Genomic DNA, 14359 nt, shown 5'->3' with positions numbered 1-14359 from the left:
TCGTCACTAGCAAGCGTATGACATTGGATGCCCCGCGAATATTGATGTGAATTAGGGCAACCAATCATTCAACATCGTCTGGGCATGTCCGCGAAAACCAGACGATGCGACCATCGCGAGGAAGCTTACATCATGGAGATTTCCGCTCCCTATGAAGGCATACACGGGACCCTACGGCGCACGCTCCAGCGGTACCGCGACACTTCACGATGACCAGTGTTGCCACACCCGTAGGAGCAAAAGTATGGCGATCACTTACTAAAAGGATGGAGATTTCCGTAAGAATCTGTCAATAACAGTAAAAGACATAATTTGTTTCATTAACATCGTTTTTATGGTACTCTTTTGGTAGGCGTAGCTATCTGCATGTCGACTTCACGTAACTCCTGCAAGCACGTAGGTGTAGCTAACTTTACGAAACGTCCAGTGTCGCTGGATTGCACGTTTCGTTTCTTTCAGATTTAGCGAAACTTTTTCTAATTTTATGTTCGAATAGAATACCAGGATTCTGTGCGTTTCATTGACTGACATTTTCTATTACGTGTTTTGCATAGAAACAACTTGCTTGGTGCCATTGTGAATCTGCAGAGTCCCATTATGAAATCATAGGCACTTGTGCACAGTTAAACTATCAAAAAATGGCACCAATCTCAAAGATATGCCAGAGGCTGGAATCGAACCCACGCCCTAAGGATTTCCGCTCTGTATAGAGCACTGCAACGGGCCGGGTCAAATTTGACATCTCCCATTGCCCATCTGTATCACAGTCATACCTCGTTATACGACTTGATTACGGACATTGTTTTCCCTGGACGAAACAAACGCTATTCAGCAATTCATGGCTCGATATTATGGATGATGAACTTTATGAATAATGTTCGGGCAGGACAAAGGTGTGCCTATTGACGAGGGACGACTGACTTCACAAATTTTTGCTCTTGTACAGATTGTTTGTGTATCGTCATGACAAAATACAGTTCCCGTGTCCTCAACCCTTTTCCTAGTAAACCGCCCTAACTCAGCGAGCCCACACCGCAACCTCAACATCTCCAGCGACTTCCACCACCGCCCTGCAGAATCCCCTTCTATCAGGAACCGTCCTAAGTTGCCGCCATAGCTGGGCGTCCTCACTCATGGGGACCCTCATGAAGACGCCTCACCCTCACCTCACGACGATGAGGTGAGGGTGAGTGAGGCCAGACCACGCTGAATGTTCTTCACGAGGACTGTCGTGAGGCATTGTCCCTCATGAGGCCCACCGTGAGGGCCCTCGTGAGGCCAGTCGTCGTGAGGCCATCAATACGTGAGGGTACAACGTATTCCGTGAGGAGCCTCACGGATGAGGCCGTGAGGCCTTTCGTGAGGAACCTCACGGATGAGGCCTTTCGTGAGGAGCCCACGGATGAGGCCATGAGGCCTTTTCGTGAGGGGCCTCAGGGATAAGGTGATGGGTTCGGGCTCCTCTTTGTTCATGCCAAACACTAATGTTAAACCTCACTGTGACAGTAACAACGGTTACCAAATTTATCCAAGCACAGCACGGAACCCTATGAACAGTCTAATGCCGCGCAGTATCATTAGTACCATCTATCGACACAGTAGTTCAACGCCGACGTCTCATGTGAACATGATGGAAAGTTCTTCTGAGGCTTATGTGCCTCCTAGTGACTTGAAGACACGTCAGGCCATGAGGGTATTCAGAACGAGGGCTCGTGAGGATGAGGGGTCGTGAGGCCATGAGGGTCCTCATGAGGTGATGGTACGTAAGGCGATGAGGGCCCTCATGAGGTGGGGGCACGTTAGGATGAGGACTCGTGAGGCCATGTGCGTCCTCATTCGGCGAAAGTACTTGAGGCGCTGTGAGGACATGAGGGCCCTCATGAGGTGAGGACACGTGAGGATGAGAACCCTCATGAGGTGAAGATACGTGAGGCCATGCAGGTTGTGAATATCCTCATGAGGTGAAGGCATGTGAGGATGAGGATGGTGAGGCCTCTCGGGATCCCGATGCCCTGAGGTGAGGTTTGTGAGGGCAAAATTTAAAATGGAATGTGAGGGTGAACGCGACTGAGGTTTAGTTACTGGTGAGGAAAATTTGGTGAGGGTATGTGAGGCCAATAAAGTCTGTGCTTCGTGAGGTGAGGATGAGTGAGGCCGCAGGAAAATGCCCACCTATGGTTGCCGCCTTCGTCTACACGGTCACCTACCCGGCAAAATGCTCCCCGTGATCATTGTTCTGCCCCATCCACGTCCTGCGCCAACCCTGTGTAGAGCCCTCATCCCCAGACGTTCGGAGTGCCCTCAAACAGAAGCTCACCGTGTTCACCTCGCACCGCGGACGTCACTGCTCAGGCCGACACCCCCATCGCCGCCACAACTCCCTCGGTCCGGACACGCCTGCCTAAGAAGCAACGACGTGTGACACGGAAGTACAACCCTAGGAGCTCTCATTGACTATGTGCAGACAATATAAACTCTACAACGTTCCTTAGGGCACGTAAGTTGTTAGATAGAAAAGCTAGATTTGTTTCCCACTTCCATTTCTACTCTGATTGTATAGCACAGAATTTTGTACCCAAAGGTTTAAGGGTTGACGTTCACTCAACATTTAATTTCCACTCACCGCGAAGTTCCAAGAGATGGCGTAACATATTAACGCATGCTTCTATAGAACTGATCAGAATTTTGCGAACAGAAAGTTCTTTCATAATCAATGACCTAGACAACCAGCTCCGTCAACTAGCTCACTCTCTGACGCCAGAAGAGGTGCTCACACTGAATCGTTTTTCTTCCCATAAGCTCGCCCAAGTACAGCGTACGAAGTGTAAGAAAGCTTGTCATGATAATATCCATCTTACCGACATTTCCAACCTTAATCTATGTACTGCTTTATTAGACCAACCACAGACCTCTGTAGGTCCACCCCTAAATGTTGTTTTAACCTATCAGACGTTACTTTAAGCAAAGCTGAAACTAGCGTTTTATCCAAAGGACTGCATGAGCTTTGTCCCCACTCCTCATGGTGTTGATGAATTTGAAGTTCTAAACGATCTCCAAAATTTAGGTAGACGAATGCATTTGCAAACCTTTTTTCACGGCAGTGCACGCACTGAAGTAACGCCATTTAAGAAACCTTCCGTCTGGACCCCTGACCCATCAAAAACTAGCCTTATGATCGACAATTATATTAAAGCAGTATCCAATGACATTAACCTTCTTAACAATTGTGATAACCGGGGATCATTTAATTTATCTAAGGAAGAACAGATAGTATTACGGAATCTTAAATCTCGTGATGACGTCATAATCAGGCCCGCTGATAAAGGCGGAGGAGTTGTCTTGATGAATACTTCAGACTACATCAGCAAAGCAAATGAGCACCTCAGTAATGCTAGGTTTTACAAGCCTCTTGACTCTGACCCCACTCCACTATTTTGTCGCACAATTAACCAGGAGATCAGCGCATTAATCTCTAACGATTCAATTCCACGTAACATTGCGCAGTTCATTAGACCCAAAAATGCTACTCCAGGTTCATTTTACCTATTGATTAAGGTACACAAGAAAAATAACCCCGGCAGGCCTATAATATCGGGAATAAACACAGCCACCGAAAACATTTATCTCCTTTTAGATCATTGTATTAAACACGTTCGTCCGCTTCTACCCTCTTACGTAAAAGACACCAATGACTTTCTCCTTAAAGTCAATTCGATTAATAAGCAGAACAGCAATTTGAGCAACGTCATCTTGGCTACTATATGGATGTTACATCCCTTTATACAAACATACCACACGATGAGGGTCTCGATGCGGTGAAAGTTTTTCTTGAATCCCTTTCCCGTCTGAAGATCTCCAGACATCAGCTGTCCTCTCGCTTCTTGAGCTTGTGCTCATGTATAACAACTTTATATTTAACGAGAAACATTTTGTCCAAATTCAAGGCGCACCAATGGGATCACGCGTGTCCCCCAACTATACGAATCTTTTCATAGGGCAATTTGAAGAAAAAACATTAGCATTCTTCCCGATCAAACCTTTAGTCTTCTTAAGGTACATTGACGACATTTTCATCGTATGGTCGGGTGATGAACCATCCTTAATTGCGTTTTTGGAGCATTTTAACTCCGTACATCAGGCCATCAAGTTCACGTGTAACCTTTCTCAAGCATCAGTGAATTTTCTAGACGTGACTGTCTCTATACAGTCTGGTAAGCTGGTCACGAGTCTATACAAGAAACCCACTGACAAACGCCAGTACTTTCATTTTGACAGCTACCATCCTAATACTCAGAAAAGGAACATCCCCTTTGGTCAATTCACATGTCTAAAACGCATATGCTCTAACCCAGAAGATTTTGAGGCATGCGATGAAGAAATGTCAAACGATTTTAGAAAACGAAATTACCCTTCCAACCTTATAAACAATGCTCTCTCCACGTGCAAATCTCTAGATCGGGATAAATTACTTTCACATGAACCGCGGCAGCAACAAAATCCCTTATCCTTCGTTACCGCCTATAGCAAAGCATTGAGTGGCGCAGTATCCATCTTCACCCGCCATCTCAACATACTTCACAGCGACGAAAGACTTAAAATAATCTTTCCTGCTCCCCCCAATATCACATTCCGCCGATCACGTAACATTCGTAACTTACTAGTTTCGTCCCTCTATCCCGACCAAACCCTGGATGTTCCCCTTATGGTAACAAAATCTGCCAAACATGTCATTTCATTAGCCCATGTACAAGCACGTCAAATTCTTTTACTTTCGAAATCCGACAGGGATTGCACTGCAACTCTTTTAACATATGTTACCTTATTATGTGCACTAAATGCTGTATTCAGTATATCGGAGAAACCTCGAACACTATGAGGGAAAGGTTTTACGGCCATAAATCCGATATTATGAATAACCATCCCACCACCCGTTTCTACACATTTTAACCTTCCTGGATACGCTTTGGGTACAGACCTCAAAATCGTTATCCTTGAATCGGGTTATAACAGTGACATGAAGCGTAAAAATCGCGAATCCTTTTTAATCGCAAAATTCCAGTCTCTGAAGCCCCACGGTTTGAACATCCACGCAGGCCCACTACAAATATTTAACCCGTAAATATCATTTCTCGCATAAAATAAAATAAAATAATGATAAACACACACACACACACGCGCGCGCGCAAACTGTAAAACAACTCTCTATGTGTCCTCATTCCGTCGCCATAACCCCCTGTTTATCCTTAATTCCCGGAACGTCACCTACATGCGTTCTCGTTTCCTGTGTAATCCCTTGGACTCGCGTTATGTTGCGCTTCTGATACCCCTGCGTTCGTATTTATGTTCTTTTCATTTTTACCTGTATTTGCATCCTTTCCATCACCCTGCTACCCTCTCATGCCAAAACTCCCCTGTCGACTGTACATATGTTCCTGTACCATGTTCATATTTTTGTAACTTGAAGAAGTGCAGTCTCGTGCACAAAAGCCTCGTTACCATGTGTAAATAAATAGGTTGCTCCTACCGTTCAATATCACTCTTTGATTTACTCACCACAGGTAACTTGACATCGCCTATTTTTCTGCCTTCGTATCTTCTCCTCCTAGTAACTACAATGTCAAGTAGTCTTTTGAGGGCAAAGTTTAATATATTTCGAGCAACTATGGTTGGCTAAACTCCGGCAACACGTACATAAACCAAAAAATGCTCAAACTTTCCAACCACCTCTGCAAGAAAGCTGTCATCTTTTGTAACCTGCAGAAGTACCGCTTGGTTAGGGGAGTATACAAAAAACAAAAGAACACCACCTTACACACATTCTTTACGTATGCTCTGGTATGGGACATATGCTCTGGTCTCCGTTCAAATCCGCGTATTGATCTTTCGCCTTTGGGCCAGGATCTTTCGCGGTGGAGGGAGGCGAAAGGGAGCCGGTCCTTCATATTTGGAGAAGGGCCCCTTGATAACGCGGTCAGCCCCTGGGTGGGCCGTGTCTTTGAACGCGCGGCCGATAACAAGGTCGTCGGGGCAGTACCGCTTGCGGTGCTGTTCCGGGAAGATCTTTTCCTGATCTTTACGTACACCTGAAGTTGTACCTGGGTGAAGTATGGATGGTTTCTGTGCGATAGTAGCTGCCCATCTGCAAACTTCAAGGAGTTTACATTGGACACCTCTTCTTCGTAGTCCACAATCACACTGTCCTTGCAGCGAAGCGTGCACTTTATTTCAACCACAGCAGTGATCTCGTCTATTTGTACAAGGCCATCCGGGTTGCAACATCGCCATGGCCAGGGCCGGAGCTAGGTGTGTGCGGGGCCTAAAGCGGTCGCCTTACTCGCCCCCCCCCCCTATCGCCGGCCCTGGCCATGGCTGCTCATCCATCACAACCAGGTCAGTCTGAATGATGCACATGACAGTTGGAGCGCTACGAACTCTCTCAACTATGCATCAAAGGCGTGTGGCAGGGAAAGAGCCACACAGCTGTCCATAATACCGAAACCAGGATAGATAGGGAGTCATATGCTTGGTAGTCATTTGCGCTGTTCATTGTCCGAAAAGCGAGGTTCCAAATTATGGAGAAAGAAATAGTACAGCTTGAAGCAGAGTTAACTTGAACGTCCCTACGACCTGCGGAGAGGGAACAGAGCCACCCCAGCGGCACGTAGGAGAAATCAGCAAGCCTCCGCGAGGAAGGCTGACCTTCCATAACCCATACCAAGCAAGCAAGCAAGCAAAGGGAACGATTGTTTCGACTGACCCGCTTGTTCCGTTTGCGGGGGTGTCCGCCTTGCCACGAGCTGCTGACTCGGCATTACCATCAGCTGTGGCTATCTTGGCGACATTTGCTTAGGTTTGCGGCGATTATGTAAATGGTGTACTGGTGTAATGGTGATTAATTAAACGCTTGCGTGCTGCCCTCGCGTGTGTCATTGAGATAATAGGGAGTTCTCGGGAACTGGTGCGGCGCATACGGTCGATCTATCGGTCGGTGCGTGGTACAGTGGCAAGGAACCGACCGGAGACTCGCCAAAAAGAGTCTTCGGGAGCTGAAGGAGAAAAACCGCCGCGATACGTGTGGCGCCATCTGTCGTTAACAATAGAAGATAAACATTTTCCTTATGCACTGTAAATATCCTTTCACAGAACAATAGCGTACTCCCACACGTATATTCAACCGGTACAATATTGCACAATCTACGAAATGGAACGTTTGAACAGTTCTAATTAAGTCATCACAGCAACCCCTCATGGAACGGCTATCAAAATAGCGGCAGTTGTCTACTCCGGTATTTTCTGCGTCGCGTTTCTAACCTTTAGTCCGACTAACGACGAACCAGAAATATAAATACACCGCGAGGTTTCCGAGGAACATAATTTGTGAGGAACCATTACACCATCCACCTAATACTTTGCTGCTGCCCAGTGGCGTCGGAACTATTTTTGCACTGGGGGAGCGAAAAAAATGCTATCATCATCATCATCATCATTTATTTTCCTTGAGGGCTCATGCAGGTAATACAGGGGTGGTACACACAGGCTTCTCGACAAGATGCACAAAAGGGATCGCTGCTCCTCACAATCAAAATCGCCACACAGGCTACCCGACAAATTGCACAAAAGTGATCTCTGCTTCTTAAAATCACAATCGCCGGGCTACCCAACAAGGTGCACAAATCCTTAAACTCAAAATTACCGCACAGGCTACCTAACTGAACAACTTTTACGTCAGTCTCGTCAACTTCACTTAGCTAGGGGTGGGAAGTCCGAAGATTCCTCGAAGAGGCCTGAGACGTCTTCTTGTCGGCGGCGTGTCTTCTGGCATTTTCCTCGACTTCACACCGTGGCGAACAACACTTGCACACGTCACAAAAATAATCTAACTGCACGGTGCAGCAACCTGCAGTTGACACTTCAGACCGATCGTCGGGCCATACCGCTATTACTGCCGCCGCCACTATTCCCAAACTTCCCGGCGGGAATACTGCTACTATATGCCCCTCGCGTTTACATTCTTCCGTCTTCCAGACCAACCACGGGACGAGTCTCTCAAGCTCATCCAACAATCCCTTATAAAACCTCCTTATAAACTCCATGGAACATCCCTCTTTTCTTGGGCGGGAAAGAGTCACGACGCCACTGTCACAAAACCCCACTATGGCCGCTTTACAGTAAAAAAACAAACAAAAAAACAATAATTTACTTCCTTTCCAAATATCAGGGTGCAAAGACAATTCCCAGGTCTGGGAGCCAAAAATTCTGGGTGAAAACACGTGGCATCGGCTTACCGTGGACGGTCCGAACGACCCGAAAATGCCATGCCTAGTCTCGCCATATAGGGGGTTGAGAACTACCCGGAGGACGCACACCCGGACTGTCCCTCCAACGCATCTGACAAAACATCTGGAAGCAATAACTTTGGGGATCCCGAAGCTGTCATGGCCAACTGAACCAGTTCCTGTTGCAACAACTCTTCTCTAACGTAACTCGCAACTAAACGAAAATTCGCACAAGAACTTGCCGCCCTGTGGTAGTGCCCTTTGACTGGGGGAGCCGTGCTACCTCATCTGTAAATGAGGGGGAGCCGTCGCTCCCCCTGCTCCCCCTGTTCCGGCGCCCCTGTAAGTGGAATCTATCGCGGCGGCGGCGGCCATGTTTCAGCATCGTTGAGGAGTCCCCAAAAGAGAACGATCGGAAGCGAACCGACCGTGACCTCGAAGCGGCCAGGAAGATCGACGCGCGGGAAGGATAATCCCCACGAGGTAAAGCGCATGCGCGTCGCTCCCGTCCCGTCTCTCCCAGCTGATCGTAGCGGGTGCGCTCAATCGGTTCCCGAAAACTCTCTAATCGCATCGCATCCGTGCGATATCGGCCAGCATACATCTTTACATAATCGCCGCAAACCCAAACAAACGTCGCGATGATAACCACAGCTGACCCAAGCAGCACAATGTACTGAAAGTCGAGTGCAATAGGGGTGGACGGGCAGGTGGAAGGCCTCGAACAGACTTGTGAAACTAAAGAACATTGATAAGACACATACCAGGCACCCCTATTGCACTCGACTTTCGGTACATTGTGCTGCTTGGGGAGGTAATGCAGAGTCAACAGCTCATGTGTCTTGTCAAATGTAGTTTTCAGTAGGTTACGTCTCCCCTTTAGGAGTGCTGTATTTTTTGCAATTTCCTTTACTTTTAATAATGATACAGCTTAATTACCTCCCTTTGTCATTTAACTCTTCTGTGCTATGGTAATCTAATTTTTGAACACTCCATTCTGTGCATCGTTCATCAAACCATTTACTAGTCAGTTAACCTAGCCCCTACTTTTGCTGCATTTTGCTGTGTCAAGTAATACACGTAACTGATAATTTTCTTGAAAAATATATGAGCAAGCGGACGGACACCACCATGTTTTGCTCCCATGATATATTGTGAACACTTTTCCAGTGCAAACTTGCAGTCCATTGCGTCCAGCTTGTGTCCAACAGCACTGCAAACGCCATTGAATGCAAACGTTGCATTGTTGTCCCATAGCGCTTATTTTGTGTTTTGTCGTAACACGTCTATCCAAAAATTAACTCATTAGTTCAATTTATAACCTTGGCATCAACACAAGCTACGACGGCCTTGTCTATTCTAACAGTTAATGTTTCTGGCGGGAGCAAAGTCTACAAAACTTGGTTAGGTCAGACACCTGACGCCTCGTCCACTGCGTCTCTGGTGGTGGCAGTGATGCTTATTAGGAAAAGAGAACAATATGCATGAGCATCCGGTGCGTCACGTCATGCACCACTGTAATACATCCACAGCGGTGGGAGATCTGCCCCGCTCCATCTCCCCCTCTAAAGCGGTTTTATTCAAAGCGCTATTAAATCCACCAATAGAGGTACCTATACCTATGAAGGTAGTCCCCCCATTTACACTGACGGAAACTCAATCTTAATACTGAATAGCAACGCTCTCGAGGGGAGATAGCTTTTTGTACATGCTATACCATGCGAACAATTCTGAACGCAGGGAAGAGTCGCTGCGGAGGGCATTACTGTCCTTGTGAGCCTACTAGAACTTAATTTCCCAATCACCTTGAACATGCTGAAAAAGACGGGCAGAGGTTAGGCAGCGGCTAGAGCACTCCACAACTCCATACAATGTGCTCACGGCTGATGTATGCGTGCAGTCCAGCGCTCACTGCCTGGAGGCAACCCATGGTCCCATAGTCGGGGTCACCGGAGTTCCAGGAAGATTGGGACAAATCGTTTCAGGAGCAGTACTGCGAGCAATACTGCCCTGCGACAGTTTTACCTTATTCCAAGACGACAGCATACATCGGCATCGGAGCGGAAGACCAGTCACACATATTGTATTTGTACTGCAATGGGATGGGGGGGCTGATATGTTTAATAGAGTGAAAGAAGAAAGGAAGCAAAAAGGAAATGTCAGCCAGGCTATTGCCAGCTTGCTATTCCGAAAAAGAGAAATAAAGAAAAAGATAAAGCAGGAAACTGAAAATAAACAAAAAGAAAGAAGGGAAACGAAAAAATGAAAGAAAAACAGGCACGCAGTGCAGTGCAGTACAACACGAATGTGCAGTCAGAGGGCAGACGCAAGGTCCTAGTCTTTCAATAAGCGGAGCAGGGCTGTAGTTACGGCTCACTGAGTAGGCCGAGGGACGCTACCAAGGAGGGTGGCCATGGACAATGTGCTGCAGCCCAGCTGTATTAGACGGCGATGAAGGGCTTGCCGTTGGGGAATGTGCTGCTGGCAGTGCAGAACACAATGAGGAATGTCGGCCACCTCGTCACAGCTCGAACACAGGGGGGAGCTGGATTGGCCCATTTTGTAAAGAAGCAATGGGGTGCGGGCAACGTTGAGACGGAGGCGGTGCAGCAGTGATTCCTCCTGACGACTGCAGCGACACGCAATGAAAAAGGTAACCGAGGGGTCGATAGGCTGCATGTGACTGTTGTAGGCGGCGGCCTGAGATCTAAATGCTTGGGCACGGGCTGCACACCGGCGGCGAATAGCTAAATGGCAAGCCGAAAGTGTAAGTGGTGGACGTGCAGTGGCAGGAGTAGCACCTGCGGCGGCTCGTCTTGCAGCCGCGTCTGCGGATGTGTTACCGGTCAGGCCCACATGACCGGGCACTGTTACGACTCGCTTCAATTCGCCATGCCACGTGAACCTGTTCCCACATTCTGCAGCGCAACATTTAGGGAAAGTGGGTCACGAGCGGATAACCAATCTATTCATCCCGACGGCCAGCCGGACCTAACCGGACCTTGGAGGCGCCAACAATAACGGGGTAGCATCGTGACCTACAGACTTCAGGACACGACGACAGGAAACAACGAAAGTTTGGCCCCATTCCCAGACACTATTTGGACCGGAGCTGACGTCTAAACTTGTATACAATCAGCTACTGTGACATCAGTTTTCGGACTGTAAGATATTTAAGCGCGGGATCCAGAGGATCCGAAACATTCTGCTGTCATCATCGCCCCAACATGTGATTAAACGTTGCTTTGTTACCCGAGACGTTCTTCTGCCTGGTTCCCTTCCTGCACGCTACCATTTGGACCTTCGGTTGCAACAGCACCCATTGAAGGGACAAAACATGACCACTGGCACGGAGTCTGTTGTACATATGAATGATCATGCTAGGTATATCCTGTATGAAGTTAGTGGGGGGCGACATCAAGCGGAGGAGGGACGCCTTGCTGTCGGTGAGGACGACCCATTTCCCAGGCGGCAAGTCAGTAATGTATTCCAGGGCGGTAAGAATGGGGAACAGTTCAGCCTCGGTGGACGACATGGGATAGGACAGTTTGTAGGCCTGGTCATGGTCTGTACCCGTAACGTAAAAGGCTGCGCCCGATGCGTCAGGCATTACGGAGGCATCGGTGAATATTTGTCGGCAATGGGGATGAGTGGAGGTGAGGTGGGCTAAAGCGTGTTGTTGGGCTACCACATGGCTGATTGCCTGTTTTCGGGGAAGGTCTGGTATAGTGGCGTGAATGCGAGGCCGTTTTAAATGAGGTAAGAACTCCCATCTGCATGTGTTTAGTTACGGGGGTAATAGGTGTGATATTGTTCTTCTACGCTTCGTAATTCTATTTACAATTTAATGTTCAATACTTCTCCTTCATAACGTGTGCAGCGTTAATACAAAAACGCACTTTTTTCGGATACGGGCGAGTAGACGCACCGCCATCCAGATACCTCTATCCATTGCCATCCAGCCGCCATCCAGCTCACAGCAATGCGGCGAAGGGGATGAGAGGGTTGCGTCAGACAGCGGGCGCATAGACGCGGATGGTGGCTGAGTCCCGCAGAATGGGTATAGGCTGCTCCCGAGCTTCGGCGAGTACGGAATATGTCTCCGGGTTTCGGGGGACACCAAGACAAACACGGAGACTGCGGGCTTGGAGGTTCAGGAGCTCCTGCTCTTGGGTGCAGCTGAGGGCATGAAGGATCGGGAGGCTGTATCGCAGTGTGCCCAAAACAAGAGCCGTATGAACCCGGTGGAGGTCCTGGCAACACGGGCCCCAGGACGCACATGCGATACGTTTGAGGACATTGACCTGGCTGGAGGCTTTCGTAACAAGCGTCTTCAAGTGAGATGACCATGTGAGGCCTTGGTCAATTGTGAAGCCCAGGTAACGGCAGGTTTTGACAAAGGTTAGGGGCAAACCGCCGATGAAGAGTGGATATTTGTGGAACGATCTCCGTGAAAAGGCCATGGCGACAGTCTTGTCGGGTGAGATGGCTAGTCCACGGTCGGCAAGATAGTGGGTGATTGTATCCAAGGAGCGTTGTAGACGACGTTGGATCGCATCACGACGAAGAGCAGAGGTCCAAATACAAATGCCATCTGCATAGATTGTGATGTGGGTGTGACTAGGCAGCTGTGCAGGAAGGGAGGGCATAATGATGTTGAACAAGAGGGGGCTGAGTACGCTTCCCTGCGGGACCCCTCGGTGAACGGGATACAAGGCGGTATCTCTGTCAGCAGTGCGCACAAAGAGGGAACGGCCTGCGAGGAAGTCTTTGATCCCTTATAGGGAGCGTACCCCTATACGTTAGCGTCCTGGAAAGCCGTAAGGATTGCATCATGTTGGACACTGTCACAGGCATTCTTGATATCCAGGAAAATAGCAGCGGTCAGGAAGCCCTCCGCGCAAGCCTGCTGCGTCTCACTGACCAAAGCAATGACACTATCGAGTGACGAATGGCCTGAGCGAAAGCCCATCATTGTTTCCGGGAAGTAACGGTCACTCTCAAGGTGCCAGACGAGACGGGTGAAAATCATTCGTTCCGAAGCTTTACCGACGCAGCAACGGGATGGGACAAGCGCAATGCTTGCCCACATCGCGCTTCAAAAATAATACTGCTCTCACCCTCAAAAAGAAGAGCAGGCACTTACTGCTTCGTTTCTCTCCCCGACGAACATGAAGGAACGCAAGAGACAGCAACAGCTGTTTCGGCATTATTGGTCTATCGTCAGCAGTACGCAGGCAGGCGACATATTGTATTGTAGGCAACATGTTGTATTGCCAACTGTTGGATGGGACAAGTGAAAGAATTGTATTCTAAGCAACATATTGTTTTGACATCGAGGTTACCTAAGTGGCCTGTAACGCATCATACACGTGACAGAGAGCTATCACTCTTGTGTTTTGCTACCAAGTAGTCTAATAAACCGTTCGCTGTTTATTCGACGACTCGATCGCCGACCCATTTCGCTTCGTGACATTTCTGGTGGAGGTGCGGGGCATCCCTTGTCCAACGGCCTGGAAGACCAACTGCGACAAAGCAGAAGACAGCTTGGTCTGCCTGCAGAATTCGGTCCATTAGAACCCCCTAACCGCAAGAAGAAGATGACTGCGGAGACCAGTACCCAAGTGGCGCAACCTGTTGCCACGCCCATAGCCCCTGCACGGTCGCCGAAGACATTCAGCGGGGAGTATTACGACGACGTGGACGATTGGGTCGAGCACTACGAGCGGATCGCCAAGTTCAACAACTGGAGTGACGACCAGAAGCTCGTCAACGTCTATTTCTCCCTGGAAGGCACCGCGAAGACATGGTTCGAGAATCGGGAGACTTCGCTCACGTCCTGGGACGTCTTCAAAAGCAAACTCCGCGAGGCGTTCGCTTTTCAACAACGAGCTGAACGCGCTGAACATCTGCTCCAGGGACGGATCCAGCTGCCAAACGAAAGCGTTACAGGCTTCGTCGAAGATGTGTTGCGGCTCTTCCGGCGAGCTGACCCCAAAGCATCCGAGGAGAAGAAGGTTCAGCGACTGATGAGGAGCGTAAAAGAAGAAATTTTTCGCGCCCTGTCCCGGGATCCACCCGCC

This window comes from Ornithodoros turicata, chromosome 1 (assembly GCF_037126465.1).
Source record: "Ornithodoros turicata isolate Travis chromosome 1, ASM3712646v1, whole genome shotgun sequence".
NCBI classification, from domain to species: domain Eukaryota; kingdom Metazoa; phylum Arthropoda; class Arachnida; order Ixodida; family Argasidae; genus Ornithodoros; species Ornithodoros turicata.
The sequence above is the reverse complement of the archived record's forward strand: the minus strand, read 5'-3'. Positions refer to the sequence as shown.